The sequence below is a fragment of the Engystomops pustulosus genome, chromosome 2, assembly GCF_040894005.1.
Source record: "Engystomops pustulosus chromosome 2, aEngPut4.maternal, whole genome shotgun sequence".
Classification (NCBI taxonomy): Eukaryota; Metazoa; Chordata; class Amphibia; order Anura; family Leptodactylidae; genus Engystomops; species Engystomops pustulosus.
In genome coordinates, this window is record NC_092412.1 from 27,498,579 (window position 1) to 27,511,339 (window position 12,761).

At 43.1% G+C, this 12,761-nt stretch overlaps 1 long non-coding RNA gene across 1 annotated transcript; it reads left to right on the plus strand.

The window, feature by feature from the left end:
* The first annotated feature begins 1,745 nt into the window (after positions 1-1,745).
* Positions 1,746-12,427, plus strand: LOC140116436 (uncharacterized). Its single transcript, XR_011852751.1, has 2 exons — positions 1,746-2,001; positions 12,241-12,427. It is a non-coding gene; the product is annotated as an uncharacterized lncRNA (long non-coding RNA).
* The last annotated feature ends 334 nt before the right edge of the window (positions 12,428-12,761 follow it).

The window sequence follows — 12,761 nt, forward strand, 5'->3', positions numbered from 1 at the left end:
ATGGGTGGCGGATCCTGGCAGGATTTTGCTGCAGCTCTGATTACTCTCTGTGATATGCTGAGCCGTGCACCTGTGTGACATCACATGACCAGGGATATAACAAGCCATGCCAGTGTGACATCACATCACCAGGGTTATAAGGAGCAGCGCACCTGTGTGACATGATATGAGCAGGTATATATAACTAGCTACTGCACATGCCAGCAGGGGAGCTGGAGCTACTGCACATATCATCACGGAAGTTGGAGTTAAAATGCATGCCAACATGGAAGCCGGAGCTACTGCACATGCCAGCACAGGAGTTGGAGCTGCTGCGCATAACAGCACGGAAGTTGGAGCTAATACGCATGCCAGCATGGGAGCTGGAGCTATTGTGCATGCCAGAATGGGAGTCGGGGCTACCGCACATGCCAGCATGGGAGCTGGAGCTCCTGCGCATGCCAGCACGGGAGAGGGAGCTATTGCGCATGCCAGAATGGGAGTTGGGGCTACCGCGCATGCCAGAAGGGAGCCTGAGCTACTGTTTATGCCAGCACAAGAGATGGATCTACTGCGCAAGAGATGGAGCTACTGCTTATGCCAGCACAAGAGATGGAGCTACTGCGCATGCCATCACGGGAGCCGGTGCTACTGCACATGCCTGCACGGGCGCCCGAGCTACTGCGCATGCCAGCCCGGGATCCCGAGCTACTGCGCATGCCAGCATGGCAGTCGGGGCTAATGTGCATGCCACCACGGGAGAAGGAGCTATGGCGCATGCCAGCACAGGAGCCGGGGATACTGCGCATGCCAGAACAGAAGCTGGAGCTACTAGCACGGGAGCCGGAGCTGCTGTACATACCAGCACAGAAGTCAGAGCTACTACAAATGCCAGCATGGAACCCGGAGCTATTGCGCATGTGCACAGCAGAAAGCTTAGGCTTAGCCTTATTGGTTTCTGCTTCATTTAAAGGGATTTACCATCCAGCGCTCTCCCGTCTTGTCCATGATTACACCGGTAACACTGCCATCCCTGCCTCCCATTAAAATGACTAGGAATCAGATTCTTAGTGTGACCCATGTCTTACAACAAAGGAAAACATTTTTTTACAAACAATCTATATTCCGAGTTTGTGTTTTCTACAAAAATCCCCCAATGTCACTACCTGACCCCAAACACTCGACAAAAGCCACAAATCTCTTATTTTTCCATAATTTTTCCTCGAAAACAACTCTATTAGCCCCCAAAACGGCAAAACAAACCGGAAAACAATAACTCTGCATCCCGATTGATATTCATAGCATGGAAAGTGTGTAATTAAACGTGATTAAAGCCAATTGTGAAAATTGATATTGCCTGCCTAATCGTCAACCTTATTATTAGAGTAATTAATCGGGCATCTGGCTACATACAATGCAATGCAGCGAGGACTCCTCAATCTACCGCCGCAGCAGTTTTTTGACAGAGGTCCCAGTTTTTTTTTTTTTCGTTTTTTTTAAACCTAACCTGTTTTTTTTTTTTTTTCTCGAAATCCAAGGAGGGATAAGAAAAATACCCAAATTCTTTGCCAACATTGTAATTATGCGGCGCGCGGCTATCTATCTATTTCACAATGCACCTGACGCCCACCTGCAGCCTGGCAAGCGAAAAATATCATCTTGGATCTGAAATGGAAAGCCTGCCTGTCCAGCTGTGCTTAGCGCCTATTCATACTCTACATAGATAAGCCCCGTCTAATCACTGAGCGCGCTCCAAAATAGAAACACCGCCGATATTTCCAGAAGCTTACATGAAAAAAAGACACATTTATAAACTACGGCACCACGGCACGCGGCTCCTACCGGATAAGGAGTGAGGATGAAGAAGGTGCGGAGTAAGCAATTTTTTTTTAATATGTGAATTTGATGTATTTTGGCAAATTCGGAAACTGTGCCCAGCAGTGTTCATTGAGAGAATGGACGGACTACAATACCCAGAAGGATGATGAAGGAGCGAACTTACCACTATTCAGACACAGGAAGGTGGGGATTTGAACAATTATTTTAGCCAAATTTATATATTAAACATATTTTTCATGAAATTTTTCCTTTAAGGGAACCTGTCATCAGAAATTGGCCTAACAAACCACTAGCAGTAGGCTGTCGAACAGATGAGCAGCTTCTAGATGATGTTTCTTTCATGGTCCAGTTTGGTGCCATCAGGGGTGGACTGGCCATATGACCCACCGGGATTTTTCCCGGTGGGGAGCTCAGTCTGGGGCCAGTGCGGGCCAGTCTGGGGCTGGAGGGGCCGGTCGGAAAACAAACAAACCATGAACTCACCTTTCCTGGCGATCCCCCGAAGCTCCGGTACTTCCTCCACTCCGTCTCGCGGTGATAGCTCCGTGTGTGCCGGCGTCGCACAGACCATGACGTCAGCAAGTGGCAGACGTCACAGTCTGTGAGCCGCCAGCGCTCACTGAGCTGTCACCGCGAGACGGACTGGATGAAGTGCCAGAGCTTCGGGGGATCGCCAGGAAAGGTGAGTTCATGGTTTGTTTTTCTTTCGACTTGCAGGCTGTAAACATGGGGGCTGGGCAGGCTGTATACATAGGGGCTGGGCAGGCTGTACACTACATGGGGGCTGGGCAGGCTGTATACATGGGGGCTGGCTGGCTGTACACTACATGGGGAATGGGCAGGCTGTATACATGGGGGCTGGGCAAGCTGTATACATGGGGGCTGGGCAGGCTGTATACATGGGGGCTGGGCAGGCTGTATACATGGGGGCTCGGAAGGCTGTATACACGGGGGCTTGGCTGGCTAGCTGTATACACGGGGGCTTGGCTGGCTAGTTGTATACATAAGGGCTTGGCTAGCTAGCTGTATACACAAGGGCTGGGCAGGCTGTATACACAGGGACAGGCTGGTTATATACAGGGGGGGTGGCTGGCAATATACATGGGGACTGGATGACTATAGAACGGGGGGGGAGGCTTTCTGGCTATATACTGGGGGGCTGGCTGTATACTGGGGGGGGGGGGCTGGCTGGCAATATATAGTAGTTATATCCCTGTATATAGGGGGCAGTATTATAGCACTTATATATCTGTATATAGGGGGCAGTATTATAGCAGTTATATTCTTGTACATAGGGGGCAGTATTATAGTAGTTATATTCTTGTACATAGGAGGCAGTATTATAGTAGTTATATTCCTGTACATAGGGAGCAGTATTATAGTAGTTATATTCTTGTACATAGGGGGCAGTATTATAGTAGTTATATTCCTGTACATAGGGGGCAGTATTATAGTAGTTATATTCTTGTACATAGGGGCAGTATTATAGTAGATATATTCTTTTACATAGAGACAGTATTATAGTAGTTATATTCTTGTACATAGGGACAGTATTATAGTAGTTATATTCTTGTACATAGGGGGCAGTAATATAGTAGTTATATTCTTGTACATAGGGGGCAGTATTATAGTAGTTATATTCTTGTACATAGGGGGCAGTATTATAGTAGTTATATTCTTGTACATAGGGACAGTATTATAGTAGTTATATTCTTGTACATAGGGGGCAGTATTATAGTAGTTATATTCTTGTACATAGGGGGAAGTATTATAGTAGTTATATTCTTGTACATAGGGGGAAGTATTATAGTAGTTATATTCTACTGTACCCTGGACCATGAAAGAAACATGAAGCTGTTGACAGAACTGCTTGACAACACACTGGTAATGGTTTATTAGGCCAGTTTCTTATGACAGGTTCCCTTTACATGGTTCCTATAACCTGCAATTTGCACTGTGGCCACTAGACTTTATTAAGAGGCGGAGGAAGATGGGTGGAAATCATCATAGGGTGCGCCAGCGTATAATGGGGGGAGCATAGTGACATGGTGATAAATCTGGGTTGATCATCCACCACCTTAGCCTGTGCCAGAAACTGGGTACGGCACAGGTGCAGGGCATGAACACCTTGCTCGGCCCACTGAGCCGTTGGTCTTGTCCCACTCCACGACCTGGTGATGGATAGATAGACATAGATATGAGAGATAGATAGATAGATAGATAGATAGATAGATAGATATGAGATAGATAGATAGATAGATAGATAGATAGGAGATAGATAGATATGAGAGATAGATAGATAGATAGATAGATAGATAGATAGATAGATAGATAGATAGATATTAGATAGATAGGAGATTGATAGATAGATAGATAGATAGATAGATAGATAGATAGGAGATAGATAGATATGAGAGATAGATAGATAGATAGATAGATAGATAGATATATATTAGATAGATAGGAGATTGATAGATAGATAGATAGATAGATAGATAGATATGAGATAGATGGAGAGATATGAGATAGATATGAGATAGATATGAGATAGATATGAGATAGATAGATAGGAGATAGATAGATAGATAGATAGATAGATAGATAGATAGATAGATAGATGATAGATAGATAGATAGATATGAGATAGATAGATAGGAGATAGATAGATAGATAGATAGATAGATAGATATGAGATAGATAGATATGAGATAGATAGATATGAGATAGATAGATGATAGATAGATAGATAGATAGATAGATAGATATGAGATAGATAGATAGATATGAGATAGATAGATATGAGATATATAGGAGATAGATAGATAGATATGAGATAGATAGATATGAGATAGATAGATAGATAAATAGATAGATATGAGATAGATAGATATGAGATAGATAGATAGATAGATAGATATGAGATAGATAGATAGATATGAGATAAATAGATAGTTATGAGATAGATAGGAGATAGATAGATAGATAGATAGATATGAGATAGATAGATAGATAGATATGAGATAAATAGATAGTTATGAGATAGATAGGAGATAGATAGATAGATAGATAGATAGATAGATATGAGATAGATAGATAGATAGATAGGAGATAGATAGATAGATAGATAGATAGGAGATAGATAGATAGATAGATAGATATGAGATAGATAGATAGGAGATAGATAGGAGATAGATAGATAGATAGATAGATAGATAGATAGATATGAGATAGATAGATAGGAGATAGATAGATAGATAGATAGGAGATAGATAGATAGATAGATAGATAGATAGATAGATAGATATGAGATAGATAGATATGAGATAGATATGAGATAGATAGATATGAGATAGATAGATAGGAGATAGATAGATAGATAGATAGATAGATAGATAGATATGAGATAGATAGATAGGAGATAGATAGATAGATAGATAGGAGATAGATAGATAGATAGATAGATAGATATGAGATAGATAGATATGAGATAGATATGAGATAGATAGATATGAGATAGATAGATAGATAGATAGATAGGAGATAGATAGATAGATAGATAGATAGATAGATAGATAGATAGATAGGAGATAGCGGGCCATTACATATACAGCTCCAGAGGACGCAGATATAGGTGAGAATGGGGAAAGCTGCCGGACAGCAGGACAAGTTTTTCATTATCAGGGGACATCCAGGGCCTCGGGCAAAAGATCCGGGACCCATACACCAGATCTTTTGATCTGGCATCTACTATACCAGCTTCTGCTTCAGATTTAAGAGGATCTATTAAAGGGAATGTGTTTGCAGTATTGACCCTACAGTACTGCAGTCAGTGTTAGATATTATCCCTGGAGAGATCTGGGATCATACCTCTGTGTGTGTGTAGCAGCAGAACTGTGAAATACGGACGAATAAAGAGAAGGGCTCTGATGCTGTTCACTGCAGAGAACAAAGCGCACAGCAGTGTGAGGACGCACCCCTATTGGTCTTGGAGAAGCTACAGTATGTTTCATACTTTTCACAGCCTTGGATAGCACTCATTTCTGTGCAAAGAGCCTAAATCACATTTCAAAGGAAGACCACTAACTTACCATTATGCTTCTGTAGAAAATGCATAAGCCGGTCACTTTGTAGATTTTATGGACACATGAAATTGTTGTTAATTACTGTGAGTAAACCACATACAAATTGTCTTCCTTTAGCTTGAATTTGGCTAGCCACCCCCACCGCCAACAAGCTGCAATCCAAATCCCAGCCACTAGGTGGCCACATGCAGGGGGTGGGAAGAGCAGGAATTCTTATAGAGCAGGAAGTGATGTCAGAGAAGGAGTATGGTTTTTGGCACAGACCATTACCATGGTAGATATCTTATTCTGTATCTCAAAATAGCCAGGATTTCTTAGAAACTTACATTTTAAAAGGCTTTAGTAAAATAATTTTAAGTGCTTTGTTAAAACCTTCAAACTTTAAGGACAAAAGATTGTAATTGGTGTGATGACTTCATTACGTTGCTCCTGTTGGCCTCTAGTGCACACAGCAGTGTCAGAAGCTCAGCAGTCGACCAGGGATCCAATGGTTCTGTTTTTGCCATTGCTTCAAACCCTGTCCATGTCCAGAGGAGGCAGAAAGCAGGAAACCGGGGCAAATCAAGAACTGTCTGGCTCAATTCAGCATGGTAGGGGGGGTATACGTTATATGACTCTGATAACTTTATACATGGCCTTTATACATAACACTAGTCAGAACACATGTGGGGGGGCACATCTATCATAATGCTGGTGCACTTAGCTTATGATAGTGCCCAGCCCCCTGGCACTCACTGCTGGCCAGTTCTGATGCACTGATGGGGCAATTTTACGCCAGGTCCGACCTGAATGGGCCCAGGCCATCGGCAGTCCACAGGCGAGGGGCAAGAAATGCACAGTCCAGCATCATCCTCTACCTGCCCAATCGGCATAAGGACGGAGTAGGGTCAATTCCAGCTCCGTGCTGGGAATTGTGACTGTTTTCAGGCATAAAAGACATGATAAATCCTCCCATGGAGAACTGTGTACAATAAAAATGACATAGCTAATGACATAGACCAAGGTAATTAGAGGAATGGGTAGATTAGAGTACAAGGACGGGTTATAAAGCTGCAGCTTAGTTTGGACATTTACTCTATTGAACAGCAGAGAAGTAACTGGATGCTGTTAGAACCCAATGTTAAATCTGTACTAGTAGGAAATGGAGGCAAAAAATATGGGGAAAATAAGCGCTAATAAGGTGAGTATGTTCAGGAGAGGCCATTGATAGCTAGAAAGAGACTCAACAGATATAGTTGTGCTTGTCCTTAGGCACAGCTCTAGTGTTAGCGGATTCTCTAATAACTTGTGGGTGCTGCCCTCTGGTTCTCGAGCCTAGGGTGCCACACTGGCTGGAGTGGAAGTTATGTGGAGGTTAGAAAATAGGTGCACACCAGTAGAGTGGATATATGGGGAACTTTGTCATTGAAATACAGGAATTACAACGTGTTTCAGGGTCCAAGATGACCCCCTTCATCAAGGGAATTTTGGCTGAGCTTTTGGACTTGAAGATACAGCAGGCTGAAGGACTTGTTGTTCCTACCAAGTCCAAAAGCTCAGCCAAAATCCACTTGACCAAGGGGTCGTCCTGGACCCCGAAACATGAGAAGCGTGTGGTGATGCCGTCTGCATGACCTATATTGCACTGTGCACGGTCACAGTGCGATTAGACACTGGGGCACATTCACTTACCCGGACTCCGGAGGAGTTCACCAAAATTGTATAATTGCACTGTGCCGCGATTCACTAAGATCGTGCGCCTGATATCCTGCATGTGTCGCTTCCCCGCTCAGGTCCACCGGAGTTCACCATCTTCTTCCTGTTGCATGTAAGTGCTTGATTTTGCGACACAATTTGAATGTTAAATCTTGCGCTCAGTCCAAATTTGTCTGCTTGCCCGACAGACCGCCCCCCCCCTTCCGATTTCTATTGCATGAAAGCCAGTGCAGTTGTGCCAAAATCTGATCCTATGCGACACAATCCCCTATTAAATACCTGTCACAACCGTGCAATCCCCGAAAACGTCGGAAAATCAGATGAAAGTGCGGCCGCTTCAATGCACAGTGACCGGGCACCTTAGACGTCAATGGGGACCAAAATGCGTCCCCTAATGGTGCTGCCACATATCAGTCCCAATTACGTTAGTGTGAATGAGCCCTAAATCTGTACTAGGACACCAAACTGTAAGGTATTGTTTGTTGTAAAAGTCTTCCCTGCCCACAATAATCACAATTCCTGGCATTTCCCTAGGCACTGCGATTATATCAGGGATTATACCGACGTACAATCACTGATAGATGTCCCCCGATGTGTTTTTATCCAATATAAACGACTGTGAAACTATAACAATTTTCAATCCAGGTGATAAATTGTGTCTTCCCCTTTAACCAGCAGTATAAAGACATTCAAATTTTCCGTCTTCCTAGCGTTCCGGTAGTACGAGGTCTATCGTACTGTGCGACACAAAATTGCATTTTACCTAAAAAAAAAAGTTTGAATCAGATACTTCTCAGTATAATTATAGCATTTGGCAGCCGGGACATGAACCCGCTGCCAAAAAGAAAAAAGAAGCGGAGAGGTAAATATTCCGCAGCTTGTCCCGAAAATGGAAATATAATGATTTAATGTGTGCGGAGAATAAGGAGCAATCTGCCAGCGCCTGGTGTGGTTCAGCACCTGAACATAAAGGCCCTTCACTCAGAAGGTTCTCAAAAAGTTCCGCCTGATTTTTGCTTTCATGTGAGTAATTATACGGCTGCGATTACCCATCAAAACCTGACTGCTGCGGAGAAACAATGCAGCTGCCGCCCCGGGGCCGCACTGTGCAGAGCAGAGGAGGAAGAAAGTTTTAGCAAATCAGCAGGTCCCCGTGCCGAATCCAGACACCCGCTCCTGGCGCTGAACGCCACCACAGAGAGAGTTTTTGGGAAAGAGTCACAATATTTTTTTTTTGATCTTTTGTGCAAATGAATTTTAATGAAGACTTTGTGTAAAAAAATCAGCCTATAAAATTATGATTCGGTTAAAGAAAAAAAAAAAAAACTTTGGGGTAAATGGTTGCATAAATGTATAATACAAGTAAATGGAAAAATGTTTCAAAGGGAACCTGTCACCATTGACCTCATTTTCACCAAGGACAGGTTACAGAAGCCTATCACAGCCGCATTGCAAATATGCCTTTGTGTCTTCTCTAAACAGTTGCATTGCAATATACACTCACCGGCTGCTCACCAACTGCTCGTTAACACTTAATTTCTAATCAGCCAATCACATGGCGGCAACTCAGTGTATTTAGGCATGTAGACATGGTCAAGACAATCTCCTGCAGTTCAAACCGAGCATCAGTATGGGGAAGAAAGGTGATTTGTGGCCTTTGAACGTGGCATGGTTGTTGGTGCCAGAAGGGCTGGTCTGAGTATTTCAGAAACTGCTGATCTACTGGGATTTTCACGCACAACCATCTCTAGGGTTTACAGAGAATGGTCCGAAAAAGAAAAAACATCCAGTGAGCGGCAGTTCTGTGGGCGGAAATGCCTTGTTGATGCCAGAGGAGAGAGAAACAAAAAGAAACAACCAGAGAGGACGGCGCCTCGTGTGATATCGTCTGGGTAGTTTTTGTCCAGGTAAGTAATAGTAGGTGCTCACCTGGTGGCCACTTGGCCAATTGCAGAAACAGATGTGGGGGTCTTAGTTGCCCTTAGTGGTGGATCCTTCTAAAGGTTACCTCAGCAGCTTCCCAAGCGCTCCAAAACCGGTATCCAAAAGAACCGTAGGCATAAGTTATAGGCGACAGAGAAAAAGTGGCGCTGCAAATGGGTGCGCTTGTAACCAAGAGAGTTGTACCAAAAACACGGTTTGGTATAACACGGTTTGTAGGATATCCTACAGTCACCGCTCACCATCCACCGCGCAGTGACATTATTGGTCTGATGAAGGGTCATCCCGACACGCGTTACCAATGTTTTAAACCAATTTTTAATCATTTAAAATAAACATGAATCAGTTCTCTGCAGTAACTCTCTTGGTTACAAGCGCACCCATTTGCAGCGCCACTCTTTCTCTGTCGCCTTTCCTTGTTGATGCCAGAGGTCAGAGGAGAATGGGCAGACTGGTTCGAGCTGATAGAAAGGCAACAGTGACTCAAATCGCCACCTGTTACAACCAAGGTAGGCAGAAGAGCATCTCTGAACGCACAGTACGTCGAACTTTGAGGCAGATGGGCTACAGCAGCAGAAGACCACACCGGGTGCCAATCCTTTCAACTAAGAACAGGAAACTGTGGCTACAATTTGCACAAGCTCATCGAAATTGGACAGTAGAAGATTGGAAAAACGTTGCCTGGTCTGATGAGTCTCGATTTCTGCTGCGACATTCGGTTGGTAGGGTCAGAATTTGGCGTCAACAACATGAAAGCATGGATCCATCCTGCCTTGTATCAACGGTTCAGGCTGGTGGTGGTGGTGTCATGGTGTGGGGAATATTTTCTTGGCACTCTTTGGGCCCCTTGGTACCAATTGAGCATCGTTGCAGCGCCACAGCCTACCTGAGTATTGTTGCTGACCATGTCCATCCCTTTATGACCACAATGTACCCAACATCTGATGGCTACTTTCAGCAGGATAATGCGCCATGTCATAAAGCTGGAATCATCTCAGACTGGTTTCTTGAACATGACAATGAGGTCACTGTACTCAAATGGCCTCCACAGTCACCAGATCTCAATCCAATAGAGCATCTTTGGGATGTGGTGGAACGGGAGATTCGCATCATGGATGTGCAGCCGACAAATCTGCGGCAACTGTGTGATGCTATCATGTCAATATGGACCAAAATCTCTGAGGAATGCTTCCAGCACCTTGTTGAATCTATGCCACGAAGAATTGAGGCAGTTCTGAAGGCAAAATGGGTCCAACCCGTTACTAGCATGGTGTACCTAATAAAGTGGCCGGTGAGTGTAATTGTGTGTTATAACTTACCTGGTATAGTTAAAGAATCCTCTGTGTAGTCCCAGGGGTTGGGCTTTAGTTTGGATGCATTTCAAAAAAACATGTGACTTGTCTGTGCTGCTCAGTCCTCAGCTCTTAGCCTCCACCTTTGTGCTCCTGTACAGATCTTCCCTCATGCCACTTCACAGAGCTTACAGTATTGGTGAGCTGACATCAGTGGGGAAGGGAGAAGCTGAACAAGAGTACAAAGGTGGGGGCTGAGAGCTGAGGAGTGAGCAGCACAGATGTTTCTTGAAATGCATCCAAACCAAAACCCAACCCCTGGGACTAAACAGAGGATTTTTTGTCAGGAAGTTAAAACACATAATTATATTGTAATACAAATGCTTAGAGAAAGCAGAGAGACATGTTTGCACTGCAGCTGTAATGGGCTTCTGTAACCTGTCTTTAGTGAAAATGAGGTCCCTGGTGAAAAGTTCTCATAGGAGGAAAATTTTTCTTTCTCTACTTACCATGATTTTTTTACCACCTCCTAAAATATAAATTGCTCTAAAATCTTGGAATCCATCTTGTAACAGTAAGGCAGAATTGACCCAAAGAGGTGTTACATTTTATAGAGGTCTATGGAGAGGGGAGAGGGAGGAGGAAATAAGAGCTAAATGAGATAGTAGAGGCACTGGTACAGAGTTCAGAGAAAGTTTCTATCTCACCTCAAGTGTTTTATTCACATCAATACAAGTTTAGGTCCCTTATACTCACCCGGTTTGTACCTGGGCATAGTATATCGCCAATTGTGGGAGGTGGGTGAGTGATCATCTTCCCTCTCTTCTGCCTAGGAAGCCGCACGGCTGTGACCCAGTGCTGTGGGCTATGAGGCCTTTCAAATGGTTGATTGATGCTTACAAGTAATAGAAATATGTTGGCTACAAATAAAGACAAACACTACTGGAGCTAAAAGTCAGTTTCATCTCACCCCAAGTGCTTTGTTCACATTAATACAACATAGTCCTCCATAATTTGATATATAATCCTGTTGTTACCTGTGAATGTGTGTGAGAGGAGAGACACAAGAACAGATAAAGGAGGCTGGAGCTAATATTAAGTTTCTATCTCACCCCACTTGCTTTATTCATAATTATATTGGTTAGTTCTCCATAATTTTATGTATAATCCTGTTGATGCTTCTGAATGTGTGTGAGAGGAGAGACATAAGCACAGATATAGGTTGCTAGAGCTAATATTAAGTTCCTATCTCACCCCAAGTGCTTTATTCACATTAATATTAACACCGGAACTAGATAATTTTTCTTTTAAAATATAAGATTGCAATTATTTTTCAGACAATGTAATAAAAGCCAAATCCGCTCTGCTATGTCTGTACCTCCTCTTTGTTTATAAGATTTTTTTTTTTTCAGAGGCGACTATGATTAAGAAGATTTTCTGATCTTTTTTTTTTACCAAAATCTTAAAAGTGAGCAAGACTTAGTTCCTGTTATGACGGAAGAGCTTGATGACAACAGAAGGGGCGCATCATTATGGATTCCTCACACGGCAGATGGCATGTACATTTCAGTATCTCATTAAAACCTTGTTTGGATAGTTCACCGTAGTCTACATTTTTATCCTATGAACGACACCCTTCATCTTAAAATATTCTCTTTTTGTTTTCTTTTCATCTATAGGCTATTTTGAAGTTCCATCTGTGCATATACTTCCCTAATTACACACAAATGCATATTTTAGAACAAACTTAAAGGGGTTGTCCAAGAACAGAAGAAATTGTAAGCATTTGTTACTAGAAACAACAGTGCCCCCCCTTATCTAAAGGCTGGGTCTGGCATTGCATCTCAGTCTCAATTTGTCCAGGGGATTATAACACCATATGATTTGCTTATCCACTGGTTTTACCTTCATCATAGACAGGATTCTCTATTGT